We start from the raw sequence: 14,595 nt of genomic DNA on the forward strand, positions 1-14,595 counted from the left end.
AGAAGTAGCAGAAATAAGAGGAACTTTACGGTAGAATTGATGATCACGAAGTAGATGAAGTTATTGATTTCTGCTATGTAAGGAGCAAAATATCCCATGACGGAAGGAGCAAGGAGGACCTAAAAACCAGACTATCACTGACAAAAAGGGCATTCATGGACAAAAGAAGTCTAGTAGAATCAAAAATAGGTCTTCATTTGAGAAAGAAATTTCTGAGAATGTGCATTAATAAAATAATGTCATGTGACTACGGCCTCCTGTCGGGTAGACCGTTCGCCTGGTGCAAGTCTTTCGATTTGACGCCACTTTGGCGACTTGTGCGTCGATGGGGTGAAATGATGCTGATTACAACAACACAACACCCAGTCCCTGGACGGAGAAAATCTCCGACCCAGCCGAACCTGGGCCCTTAGGATTGGCATTCTTTCGCACTGACCACTTTTTTTATTTTTTTCATTTTGTTTCCTTTGTAAAAAGATTCATAGGCTGGCCGGCACACCGGACCTTGACACTAATCCGCCGAGCGGATTCGTACTGGGGACCGGGATGCTCGGGAAGCAGCGCGTTTTTTTTAACGACGATTACCGGTTTTTTTCTTCTCTCTTAGTTTAAAGCCCATCAGGAAAATGGAACTACAAAAAAAAAAGAAAAAAAACAACACTAAGTGCCACCACCACTTATCATCCAGCCCGCATCTCGTGGTCGTGCGGTAGCGTTCTCGCTTCCCACGCCCGGGTTCCCGGGTTCGACTCCCGGCGGGGTCAGGGATTTTCTCTGCCTCGTGATGGCTGGGTGTTGTGTGATGTCCTTAGGTTAGTTAGGTTTAAGTAGTTCTAAGTTCTAGGGGACTGATGACCATAGATGTTAAGTCCCATAGTGCTCAGAGCCATTTGAACTTATCATCCAATAACAAATAAATCTGGTCCACTTCAGGCATTGGCTCCTGACTAAACCTACCCCAGAGAGCTGCCTATATACCAGGGGAAATATGGGAATTCAAGGTTAGGGCTATTCTTACAAACAAAACAAAATCTTACTTTTTCTGAATTTTATTTGTATTTGTATTTGTTATTATGTTGTTGTGTAATTGATCAGAGGCCTTCTGCACCCCGCTGCGAATATGTTGAGTCACGTCTTCTCGAAATTGATGTGTTCCATTCAATTGTGCAGAAATGTTCATTGGTTCAAACAGGACACCTTCTTCTCTCTTTGCTATACACATTCCAGCTGCGAGGCGGGTTGTGGAAAGAACTCCCAAGGAAGTTCGAGAAAAATTGTCTGTATTTTGGCCACTCAGCTACTGGGGGTTGACAGAATGTACATTTGGAGTACAGAATTGTATAGTAGTGAAACGTGGATTATGGGAAAACCGGGAAAGAGGGAATCGAAGCATTTTAGATGTGGTGCTACAGAACAATATTGAAAATTAGCTGGACTGATAAGATAATAAATAGGGGGCTACTCTGGAGAATCGTCGAGGAAAGAAATATATGGAAAAGACTGACAAGAAGAAGGGATAGGGCCATAGGACGTCTGTTAAGAAATCAGGGACAGAGCTGTAGAGAAAGACAGAGATTCGAATATATCCAGCTAATAATTGAGGTAGTAGATTGCAAGTGCTGCTCCTAGATGAATTGGTTGGCACATGAGAGTAATTCGTGGTGGGGTGAATGAAACCAGTTAGAAGACTGATGACTAAAAAAAAAAAAAAACCCAATGCAGTTCCTCTAATCGACGTAGGAGATCCTCCAAGCTCTTAAAGTGCTGCTCGCAGCGGCCTACTGTCCCACCCAAGAGAGTAGCACGGAGTAAATAGAATAGATGAAGGTTTCTGCTTAAATTCCGCGTGGAATCCTGATCATTCCCTGGTCAAAAAACAGAGGGAGCAGAGTTAATGCTACATTACTCATTGGTTATTAATATTCTCTCTAGATGACTCCTGACGTTGGTCATTTTTGGCTGTGCATTGACGCTAGCGCGCGAGTGCGTATGTGTGTGTGTGCACGTTTTATCTTTTAGATCTGCAAATAGAGGTTTTAAATTTCCTTGTAGAGCGCTTCCTTGCTGCATTTGTGCCTTTAAAATGACAGGCTGTACACTCCCTTAAGATATTCGAAGATTTTATACAAACATACACCGTACGAACAGACCTTGAAGTCATAACGGGACCGACTGGCCGCCGTGTCATCCTCAGCCCGAAGGCTGGATATGGATACGGATATGGTGTGGCGTGTGGTCAACACACCGCTCTCCCGGCTGTTGTCAGTTTTCGTGACGGTGCCGCTACTCCTCAATCGAGCACTTCCTCAATTGGCCTCACAAGGGCTGAGTGCAGCCAGCTTTTCAACAGCACTCGGTAGACCCGGATGGTGACCCATGCATGTGCTAGCCAATCCCGACAGCGCTTAACTGACTCGAACCCGTGTTACCACTACGGCAAGGCAGTTGGCTTAGAATGTTTTACACTCCGGGAGAAATCCTGGCTACACGAGCGGAATAACGTTTCTTTCAGTCGTTTCCACCTATGTTTGGCAACACAGTAGGTCGTTTTGTTTTTCTTTCTGGAGGGGCTTCCCCCCTTATGTCCTATCCAACTTAGATTCGTGTGGTTTCTCGCAGGCGCGTTCAGACTGTTTTTGTTTGTCTTTATGTGAATATAACACATCGGTCAGGCTCCAAGCTCATCCATGAGATGAGTATTGTGAGTTAAATGTAGCTCATAACATCTAGAATTCCTTCCCAATTTCTAGAATCTTAGTTTGCATGCTATTTCATATTCCCATAATTAGCTGTGAATTTTGAAACTTGGGATATGTAAAAATATCAACGCTTCTACTATTTTCAACGCGGGGGGCGGGGGGGGGGGGGGGGGGGAGGCGGGGGGGGGGGGCGGGGGGTGAAGGAGAAGGGAGTGTCATCTCTTTCATGGTCCTTACTCCCTGGGAACTGCAACCTTCTGCAACGACTAATACAGTCGTTGACATTGTAAACTGCTGAAACTAAACCAGGAGAATCATGAGTAGTAACGACACCACAATCGCTTAGATAGTGTTTACTCAGTTATATTACTTGCGAGGCTGCATATTATTGACAAAAATTATCATCCGTGAAAAGATCGTACATGATAACTGATGCTGTTTTCTTGGGGGGGGGGGGGGCTGGATGTTGGGTGGTAAGATGTTGGTTATAATTTTAATCAACATATTAGCAAAACATTTTAATTAACTTATTCTTGTACTAAATGATAGATATGAATTTTTTACAAACACATTTCCACATTTAATCAAAGAAGAAAATTACTCAACCCAATGACAATAAGGAAATATCGTAAATTTAATTATAAGTACAACATTCAGATAGCAGAACTGGCTAACAACCTCTACCTCAAATATCAGCGAAATCATTATAGAATAAAAACAATAAAATCTTTAACTAGCTGTTTCAGTTAGTCACTCTTGTTAAAGAAAAGAACTTCTGGTTCACTGGTGTTGATATAAACAGCCGACTGCGGCCTTGTAATGGGAGTAAGACATGGATAGGAAACAAATAAGGGATTACTGTAACAGGCAGAAAGCAAAAGAATGAAAAGTAGCATATAGTCTGTTAAAAACATTACTATAAACACAAATCAAATGTGGCCAATAAAAGGACGGGAGGTGCAAAAACATACATGGCATCACAGCAAAATATAAATAAGGATAGTTATAGTTAAGTGCTGTTAACTGTATCCTTTTGGCACACTCCAAATCCACAGAGCTTAAGAACGAAAAACAACAATTACGTTAAAAGGATTCCACAGCTGAGGCAGTAATAAAAGAAGGAAACACAATATCGAACCGTTATTACGAGACTCAGAGGATGTCATCATGGGTAACACCAATAAATTAAATTTCAGTGCCAATCCCCGCTTAAACAATGTTTAACATAAGGTTCTCACCAGAATAATTTTCCTCTCTGCTTATCATGGAATAACGACATCACAGCTCTCTGCGTCGTATGCTAGTGTCACCGCACTCAGGCTGACTTCCTTCTTAACGTGCTTCTCGAAGTTGCAGCTACACCTGAACTGCAAAGAACGCATCAGAAACAAAGGCCTCAAATAAAGGTCACCACCTTGGGAGCGTTATGACCGATTCGCACATGTAACACATGAGCGCAAACACCAATCCCCACTACTGCATCGGCGGGCCCCACCGCTCCACTTACGACGGCGTACGCCGGTTGCTTCCTCTGGGCAAGGAAGCTAGCAAAGATAAAATCACTCATGTACGAGGGCGGTTCAGAAAGTAACCTCCGATTGGTCACAGTGCGGGTTGTGGGGGGAGTAGCGACGCCATCTGTGCGTTCACGCACTCAACAGGTCAGTCGGCATCAAGCCATGGTCGAATGAACGTCGTACCTGCGCTAGTTTAGTTTTTGTGGCAGTTTGAAATGTGTGCTGCAATAGAAAACCCCGCCAAATGTGAAGTGCGTGCTGTCATAAGGTTTTTTACAGCCAAAGGATATTCTGCAGCAGCTATTCATCGTGAGCTTTGTGCCGTGTACAGACCAAGAGTTATGAGTGAAGGAGTTGTCCGTGAATGGGTACGTTTATTTAAAAGTGGACGAGAAAACGTTCATGATGAAGAGAGGAGTGGTAGACCATCATTGGTGACTGACGAACTCGTTCAGACAGTTGATGCAAAAGTTCGTGAAAATCGACGTTTCTCAATGTCGGAGTGGTCTACTGGTTTTCCACAGATTTCTAAGACTCTCTTGTACGAGATAGTGACAGCAAGATAGGTTTACCGTAAGTTCTGTGCACGATGGGTGCCCAAAATTCTTACCGACCACCACAAAACTCAAAGAATGGCCTCTGCATTAGACTTTCTGTCACGTTATGAGGATGAAGGAGAACCATTGTTAAACAGAATCGTGACCGGTGACGAAACCTGGATTAAGTACGTGAACCCTGAGACAAAAGAACAATCAAAGATGTGGGCACATTCAAATTCGCTTACCAAACCAAGAAAAGCCTCGCAAGATTTTTCTGCCAGAAAACTGATGGCAACGGTGTTTTGGGATGCCAAAGGGGTGTTGTTGGTTGAATTCATGGAACGTGGTACGACCATTAATCAAGACGTGTACTGTGAAACAATAAAAAAGTTACGACGGGCTATACAGAACAAACGCCGTGGTATGCTGACTTCCGGTATCGTTTTTTTGCACGATAACGCCCGTCCTCACTCTGCTCGCAGAACAACAGCCCTTCTTGAGTCCTTCAAGTGGGACGTTATCAACCATCCACCTTACAGCCCAGACCTGGCGCCAAGTGATTATCACCTCTTCATGCATTTGAAGAAATGGCTCGGGTCACAGCGGTTTGATGACGACGAAGAGCTCAAAGATGCGGTCACAGGCTGGCTCCAGGCACAAGCGGGTGATTTTTATGCAGAAGGAATTTCAAAGCTTGTGAAGAGATACGATAAGTGCCTCAATCGCTATGGAGAATATGTAGAAAAATAGTGCAAAGATGTAGTTGTAAGATGTATATATTAAAATATTTTTATTTAACTTGGTGTATTTTTTTAAATCAACCGGAGGTTACTTTCTGAACGGCCCTCGTATTATCAATCCCATCCACTCTCACGGGTGAATAAGGCACTCGTGTGAGTGATAGTGCGACTAAAAATAATAATGACGTCGAAGCTGGCAAGTCGTAAAATGTAAACAAAAATTTTGGTCCGTATAACACAGCCTCCAAGGAAAAAAATTTTTTCGCTCTATAAATTAGTGATGGCTGTGGACAAAGAACAACAAGAAGTTGTATTGATTATTTTGTGATGTAGCTGCCTCCATTCCGAGCCCTACTTGCGTTATTAATACGTTCCTACCGCATTATACAGTAATGCCAGTCAGTCGCCTGAATGTTTAATACTTCCGCAGTGCGTGGCGCCTCAATTGGAACAGCGGGCAGCGATCAATCAACAGGACGAGAGGAAACGAAAATGTAAGTATCGACTGCGGCCTGTGTTGCGTTACATTTGTGTCGCTTTGTGGTGGACACAGAAACGTGGGATTCCGTAATATCTCATGACAGTTTCATGAATAGGTACATTTATTTATTTCTCAAGTAAAGACCTGCTGCCTATTATTATACAGCTGGTCGTACAGTGAGTGATTTTACATGTTATATCATACAAATTCTAGTTTTTTTGTTTAAAACTTTACAAAAGGATAAATAAAAAAGTATATAAGTACAAACGTATACATACAATTGTGTTTAAGCTTGTTGCTAACTTAGATAATGATAATAAATAAGATACATAATAAGTTGTAGAAGTTTTAAAATTGCCGGCCGGAGTGGCCGTGCAGTTCCAGGCGCTACAGTCTGGAACCGAGTGACCGTTACGGTCGCAGGTTCGAATCCTGCCTCGGGCATGGATGTGTGTGATGTCCTTAGGTTAGTTATGTTTAATTAGTTCTAAGTTCTAGGCGACTGATGACCTCAGAAGTTAAGTCGCGTAGTGCTCAGAGCCATTTGAACCATTTGAAGTTTTAAAATTTAAAATGTGTCTATGTTTGAAGAAACAAGAGATGGCTATTTGGCTTCGATATGATCTGACAATTTTTCCCTTTATACCTTCTGCGTGTGTGGTTACATCTGTTTCATATGTTGTTTTGACAGTGGTAATACTTCATTTAACGTATTTATTAGTTTGGTTACTAGGACCCCTTGCTTTACTTCATGTCAGATGAGTGTTGGTTTCATTTTTCAGGTTAGGTAGCCGCAAGGTCTCAGGTGCCTTGCCACGGTTCGCGCGGCTCTCCCCATCGGAGGTTCGAGTCCTCCCTTGGGCATGGGAGTGTGTGTTGTCCTTAGTGTAAGTTAGTTTAAGTCAGATTAAGTAGTGTGTAAGCCTATGGAGCGATGACCTCAGCAATTTGGTCCCGCAGGAACTTACCACAAATTTCCGATATTCCAGGTTATGTGAACTCTCAGAATCGCAGGTCCTGGTCGCAGAACAAGCCACATATTCTGCATGAAGAACATCTCCACACAGAGAAGGTAGGTCGTTGGTGTGCGCTGTCTGGCAAGGCCATTAATGGCCCCATATTTTTCAGTTACGCCTTAAAAAGTGGCAGATATGTAGAGATCTCTGACGCTTTCTGGGCACAATTAACAGATGCAGAGAAGCTCTTTGCAGTATTCCAATATGATGGAGAAAACCGCTCACACATCCAACCAAAGTATTGCCCACTTCACCAACGCGTTCCCTGAAGACAGATTTGCCAGTGGAGGCCTCTGGCCTGCAATGTCTCCGGACTTAACATCGTGTGATTTTGATTTAAAGGGCAGACTAAAAAGCAAAGTGTTCGCAGATAATCCTCGCACGATACACGATTTTAAACGGAACGTTACTAAGGGAATTATTAACATCATGCCTCCAGAACTACAACGTCTTTCTGGTAAAGTCATCACCCAAAGTCAGTGATGCCTGGATGCCCTTGGCGACCACTTCCAACATCTCTTATGAACAGGTGACCACATGTTTTTTAACGTCACACTTATCTATTCTTTTTTACTTAGTTAATTGTTACGTTGAATCTTGAGCGTGAGGCGTACCAGTTTTACGTCTGACACCATATATTTATATGGGGTGGTCCACTGATCGTGACCGGGCCAAATATCTCACGAAATAAGCATCAAACAAAAAAACTACAAAGAACGAAACTCGTCTACCTTGAAGGGGGAAACCAGATGGCTCTATGGTTGGCCCGCTAGATGGCGCTGCCATAGGTCAAACGGATGTCAACTGCGTTTTTTAAAATAGGAACCCCCATTTTTTATTACATAATCGTGTAGTACGTAAAGAAATGTGAATGTTTCGTTGGACCACTTTTTTCGCTTTGTGATAGATGGCGCTGTAATAGTCACAAACATATGGCTCACAATTTTAGACGAACAGTTGGTAACAGGTAGGTATTTGAAATGAAAATACAGAGCGTAGGTACGTTTGAACATTTTGTTTCGGTTGTTCCAATGTGATATATTTACCTTTGTGAACTTATCATTTCTGAGAACGCATGCTGTTACAGCGTGATTACCTGTAAATACCACATTAATGCAATAAATGCTCAAAATGATGTCCGTCAACCTCAACGCATTTGGCAATACGTGTAACGACATTCCTCTCAACAGCGAGTAGTTCGCCTTCCGTAATGTTCGCACATGCATTGACGGTGCGCTGACGCATGTTGTCAGGCGTTGTCGGTGGATCACAACAGCAAATATCCTTCAACTTTCCCCACAGAAAGAAATCCGAGGACGTCACATCCGGTGAACGTGCGGACCATGGTACGGTGCTTCGACGACCAATCCACCTGTCATGAAATATGCTATTCAATATCGCTTCAAACGCACGCGAGCTATGAGCCGGACATCCATCATGCTGGAAGTACATCGCCATTCTGTCATGTAGTAAAACATCTTGTAGTAACATCGGTAGAAAATTACATACGAAATCAGCACACATTGCACAGTTGGGGGCCAATTATCTTTCCTCCCATAACGCCGCACAATACATTAACCCGCCAAGGTCGCTGATGTTCCACTTGTCGCAGCCATCGTGGACTTTCCGTTGCTCAATAGTGCATATTCCGCCGGTTTACGTTACTGCTGTTGGTGAATGACGCTTCATCGCTAAATAGAACGCGTGCAAAAAATCTGTCATCGTCCCGTAATTTCTCTTGTGCCCAGTGGCAGAACTGTACACGACATTCAAAGTCGTCGCCATGCAATTCCTGGTGCACAGAAATATGGTACGGGTGCAGTCGATGTTGGTGTAGCATTCTCAACACCGACGTTTTTGAGATTACCGATTCTCGCGCAATTTGTGTGCTACTGATATGCGGATTAGCCGCGACAGCAGCTAAAACACCTACTTGGGAATCAGCATTTGTTGCAGATCGTGGTTGACGTTTCACATGTGCTGAACACTTCCTGTTACCTTAAATAACGTAAGTATCCGGCGAACGGCCCGGACACTTGGATGATGTCGTCCAGGATACGAACAGCATACATAGCACACGCCCCTTGGGCATTTTGATCACAACAGCCATACATCAACACGATATCGACCTTTTCCGCAATTGGTAAACGGTTCATTTTAACACGGGTAATGTATCACGAAGAAAATACTGTCCGCACTGGCGGAATGTTACATGATACCACGTACTTATACGTTTGTGACTATTACTGCGCCATCTATCACAAAGCGAAAATAGTGGTCCAACTAAAACATTCACATTTCTTTACGAACAACACGAATATGTAATAAAAAATATGGGGGTTCCTATTTTAAGAAAACGCAGTTGATATCCGTTTGACCATCTAGCGAGCCAACCATAGCGCCATCTGGTTTCCCCCTCCAAGCTAGACGAGTTTCGTTCTTTGTAGTTTGTTCGTTTAATGCTTATTTCGTGAGATATTTGGCCTGGTCACTATCAGTGGACCACCCTACATATATATATATATATATATATATATATATATATATATATAGCCTGGAAAATAGTGACGACATGGTCGGATGTCAACTTCGCCTGGAGTGTAAATGATTGTAGAGTAGCAATTCTCTGTGACAGACAGAGCAGCCACCAGAGCCCATTAATGTTGTTCATATTTAGTGTCGTTACTAAGCCTGGTAGGGCATATAAGATACGTGAAAATCTTTAAATGTTGAGTGATCACTGTGAAGGGAAGGGCGTGCTACGTACTGGTATGAGACAGCGTTATCAGCACCTCACAGAATTTGCAAGGTGCATCCTTTTGCGTATCCAATCGTGCAATACCCTGATGTTTGGGGCAGTCGGATGTGACTGTGGCCCGATGTTGGACTCTATGGAAATGTGAAGACAGGCACACCCGTCATCAAGATTCCGGTGGACCACGTCGGACTACTGGGCACCAAGCACATCATAATCCCTTAACATCTGTGTCTGCCATCCGAGAAAAGTAATGGACTCCCAGCAACATTGTGTCATCCCGGATCATTGCTCGCAGACTAGCGGTCGCCAGACTAGGGAATTCCATGCAATGTGTAGGCTGACGCCCACGTAACAACACAAACGGCTGCGTCTGGAGTGGTATGGTGACCGAGTGGTGTGGTGACCGAGTAGCGTGGACTGGCGGTGAATGGCGTCCCGTTGTGTTCAGCTGTGAATCGCGGTTCTTCGCTACCCCAGGTGGGCAGCGTTGGCGAGTATGGGGCGGCCTGTGGAAAAGTAATATTCTTCCGGTGCTTTAGAGAGGCTCGGCAGCATTACTCTTGGTGCTTTAGTGTGGGAAACTTCCGCACAATACTTCAGGTCACGGTTGGTAGCCATTGAGGGAGCTCTAACGACACAGAGGTTAGTCACGGACGCCCTGCATCCTCATCTGTTTGTTTCATGCTTCCATTTTTCAACCGCTCGTCCACACAAGGCTTTTATCTCTGCGACCATTCCGCATGATGCTGAGGCACCCCTGCGGCCAGCCGAATCCTCATGTCTGTAGCCATGTACGACCATCTCGGGCGTCAACTCAGGCTCAGCGTCAGTACCCAGGGTATGAAGGACCATTGACAACAGTTGGGAGCCAGCAAATCTTAGGAGAGCATACAACCACTTTATAACACCCTTCCCAATCGAATAAGTACCATGCTTCCAAGTGAGAGCGGGTGCAATGTCATAGTGATTAGGGGTCTCATACTGTTAAATTCTTTGTAAATTTGACCGTATTTTTTAATCACTGAAGTAACATCATGTATTCTCAATACTCTTGGAACTTTATTTAGTTTCCTCCTCCTCTACTGGCTGATCCACTTGTTTTGTTAAGAAGTGTATATAAAATGGAAAGAGCGTATGGTTTAACTAAAAATATCCACAATAAGAAATTCATCTCTAGAAGAACAAAACGCAAACACTGTAGCACAGTGGTAACGCCGGAATGTTTACATGCATCTGATTACTTAGTAATGGACTGTAACCTTGAAAGCATGTAGATAAAGGAAAGATTATTAAAAAAGTATAGAGGTAAAAACAAAGAAAAAAAGGTCTTGGAAGACGAGAAGTAATGATAATAAATTCTAAAATATACAGGAAAAGTTGGATGTAATGACAAACAGAAGGTTAATATCTTTTTGTCGCGTCTACCGAATGAATGAAACAGACTAGAAAACAAATATTTCTGGAAAAAAAGTAAACAATAGCATGATATAGTGGAATTAAAAACATTTTGTTATAAACAAATTATACAGCCGAAAGTAGTTGAAAGAAACTATTTTAACACTAAAACACTGAATTTAGATGGTTTTCAAGCCAGCAAGTAACTAAAGAATCTAAAACTACTTGGAAAGAAGAAAGGAAATGACAACAGGAGGAGATGAAGGAGATTTCGAAAAATTGAAAATAACGGAGGAAGTAGAGGAACTGAAGTTGTTACGAGACCCCAATTAGTCAAGACGAAGACAAAAAAAAAAATAATGACAGCCCAGCTTCAGGCGTAGACGTTAATCTAAATAGCTAACATCTGAGCACGAACTCGACACTTAATGACTGAAGTACCACGTATGAGCTAAATTATAAGTATTTGCATTGAATTAATGTTCACACCACGCTGATGTTCCATTCGCTGTCAGATCGTGAAGGCAACCAGAATGTCTCTAAATCCATCTAATTGAGTAACAGATTCTCGTACAACATTTCAGGGAGTGTAACGGCCACCGCATATGGCGACTAACTTACTGAACTCGTTACATTTCATATTTCGTTTTTTTTTCGTGGATCCAGTGGCTGCGTGATGACTGGTTTACACCGTGACTGCTAGACGGCCTGCTCAGTGTCTAATGGATACAGTCAGACTTCCACAAATAATCAGCAGAGGACCAGTGTTTACTTTTTCTGCGTATACACGAAAGAGTTTGTCCGAATAATAAATTCCAATAAAATAAGTAAGCACAACATCAAGCACTAAAATTCTTTCTGGTTGTTTCCATAATGATGCTACAAACTTTAAGAGATGATGGAGAATTTGAGATAAGGAAAGTCAGTCCAGCAACGACCAAGTCAAAACCTATGAAGTGAAACATGCTACGAGATAAATCTGCCAGTTGTCTTTTTCAATCTGATTGGATTAGTATGTTTCAATTCTTCATGTATTATTTGATTTAATACCGCTTCCTTAAGTTTTAGTGACTGTACGAGTTTATAAGGGATTTCGTCGCTATTAACAGCTGGAAATAGCAACAACGTAAGGCAATTCATTTTGGACATAATTTGTCTTTAGTACCTTGCAAACAAGTTTACATTCTCTCTTTTCTTGCTGGTGCACGTAATTACAGTGAAAGTGTGTGTAAACTGGCCAAAGTATTCACTACCAAACTGAATTTGTCATGAATACAAAGACGCCATGCCATCACCACGACCCGAGCATCAAGCTGCGTATGGTCCAGAAAAATATGTTCCTGAAATACCTTGATCTTTTGATGAGCCTACGGTGTCTCGAAACTAGTTAACGGTATAATAAATCGTATCAAACTGAAACAGCGAGTGACTCTTGCGGCGTGGCGGTTCAACACATTGTTCTCTAGCACTGAGTGAAGCAAGCTGCAAAATTAATGTTCACCTACCTCAGAATAGCGTTTGTTCACCGTCCGTTGCTCTGCATTCGTAGGTACTATGCAGACGATGTTAAAAGCAGCGTTGAAGAAGACCAACGTCCATACTTAGATTGCATAGTTCGCGTAACTCAGGTTACAAAATAAACCTGCAAATCTCTTGTAATAACGTTCATAAGGGGATGCTTCCTTCCTTCATTGAAAATGTCCGCTTATCGATACTAATGTTTTTTATTGTCCTGTAGCTATTGTGTCAACTACCCCACATTTACTTCGATAGCACATCCACTACTAGTTCATGCAGCTTATGTCACACGCGAGACAGCCAGAAATGTGCTAAGTCCAAGTCAATACTCTGCTACAAAATGTGTTTCAACCTCGGTCCTTTTCAGTAGATTCTTCAAATGAAGATGCTCGCCAAAAAATGTTCTGTAAATGCACACTGAACACGCCATGCAGAATTCTTTACAAAGGCCGATAGTTTCACATGCGGCGTTCTCTACATAAAACACTCCAAAATCCCCCAAACTTGACAGAAATGTCCGTAACTGCATCTGCTTGCACGGCGACACAAACCGAACGCGATATAACAGTCTTTTCTGCATTTTACAAATAATCTTTTCGGACACGTCTAACATGACCTTCTCGTCCGGCAGCTAGTCCACGATTGACTGAATGCCGTTGCTTTCAGGGCATATAACCCATCCTAATGCGCCGGAAAAAATTTACTCTCATTGGTTGATCAAAACGAACAGCCAATCAGATTAATCTTTCATGATCATATTCACGCTCAAACTGCTTTACTCCAATCAACATTCGCAGATGCATTACGTCATTTCATGCTGCAAGTATTAACAAAATGTTCCACTGAACCAAATGAAACGAAAACTAAGAGAAACCTATGCTTGAAATATACTTTAGAACTCATTAACCTCTTACTACCTTTCTGGCTGCCTTATTACAAAAGCAAACGCTCATAGGCGTACGTCATCCGCCAGTTAGGGGGATTCACAGTTTTTCATGACATCCTGGTGGCATATGGTTCAAATGGCTCTGAGCACTATGGGACTTAACAGCTGAGGTCATCAGTCCCCTAGAACTTAGAACTACTTAAACCTAAGGACATCACATACATCCATGCCCGAGGCAGGATTCGAACCTGCGACCGTAGCGGTCGCGCGGCTGGTGGCATAACACTTACTAGTTACGTAAGGTGTAATACAATATAGAATTTAAATTTGACGTATGTCTCTCATTTACTCTAACCCTAACACAAAATATAAATATTAACTTTTAAACTGTTATTTCGATTACGAATGAAAAATTATCGAAAGTTTAGAATTGAAAATCATTATAAAATAAATCAGCACACTAAGAGTGCTATTACTATTTTCAAATAACAAAATAAATATAAACTCTTATTATTACTATCTGAATTTATTTTCTTACGTGTCAGTTAAATACTTTTTTAATAGGGTTTTTATATCTCAGAAACTATTATAGGTAGCGGTATCAAATTTCGACACAAAGGTTGTCTGACTAACAAAAGGCTATGTACCAAATCTGGAATAAAACAGATAATATTTAACGTAGTTATTTAGTTTCTTAGGTGAGGTGGGTAAGTGATTTTAGTACGCGCCACAGTGAGCATTCTCACGGTCCGCTTTAGCGAAAAGTGTGGCTATGACCCATACTCCAGGCCACATGCAGGCCGCCACCGAACGCTACTATACTGCAGGCTTCTAAAATAGCTTACCATAATGTAACAAACTTACTGCAAAAATCTGAAGTCAAGTAATAGCTGCGACGCTAGTCTCTGTATTATACCGACATAATTAGCCAATACTCCCCATGGGGGCGATAGACAGCGGGTGTAAATGGTCCACTTAATATTGGTTCTTGAAACTTTTTGGGCAGACTTCCGTACGAAAAGATCATTAGCATTGCTTACGGCTCT

The sequence above is a fragment of the Schistocerca serialis genome, chromosome 9, assembly GCF_023864345.2.
Source record: "Schistocerca serialis cubense isolate TAMUIC-IGC-003099 chromosome 9, iqSchSeri2.2, whole genome shotgun sequence".
Taxonomy (NCBI): Eukaryota; Metazoa; Arthropoda; class Insecta; order Orthoptera; family Acrididae; genus Schistocerca; species Schistocerca serialis.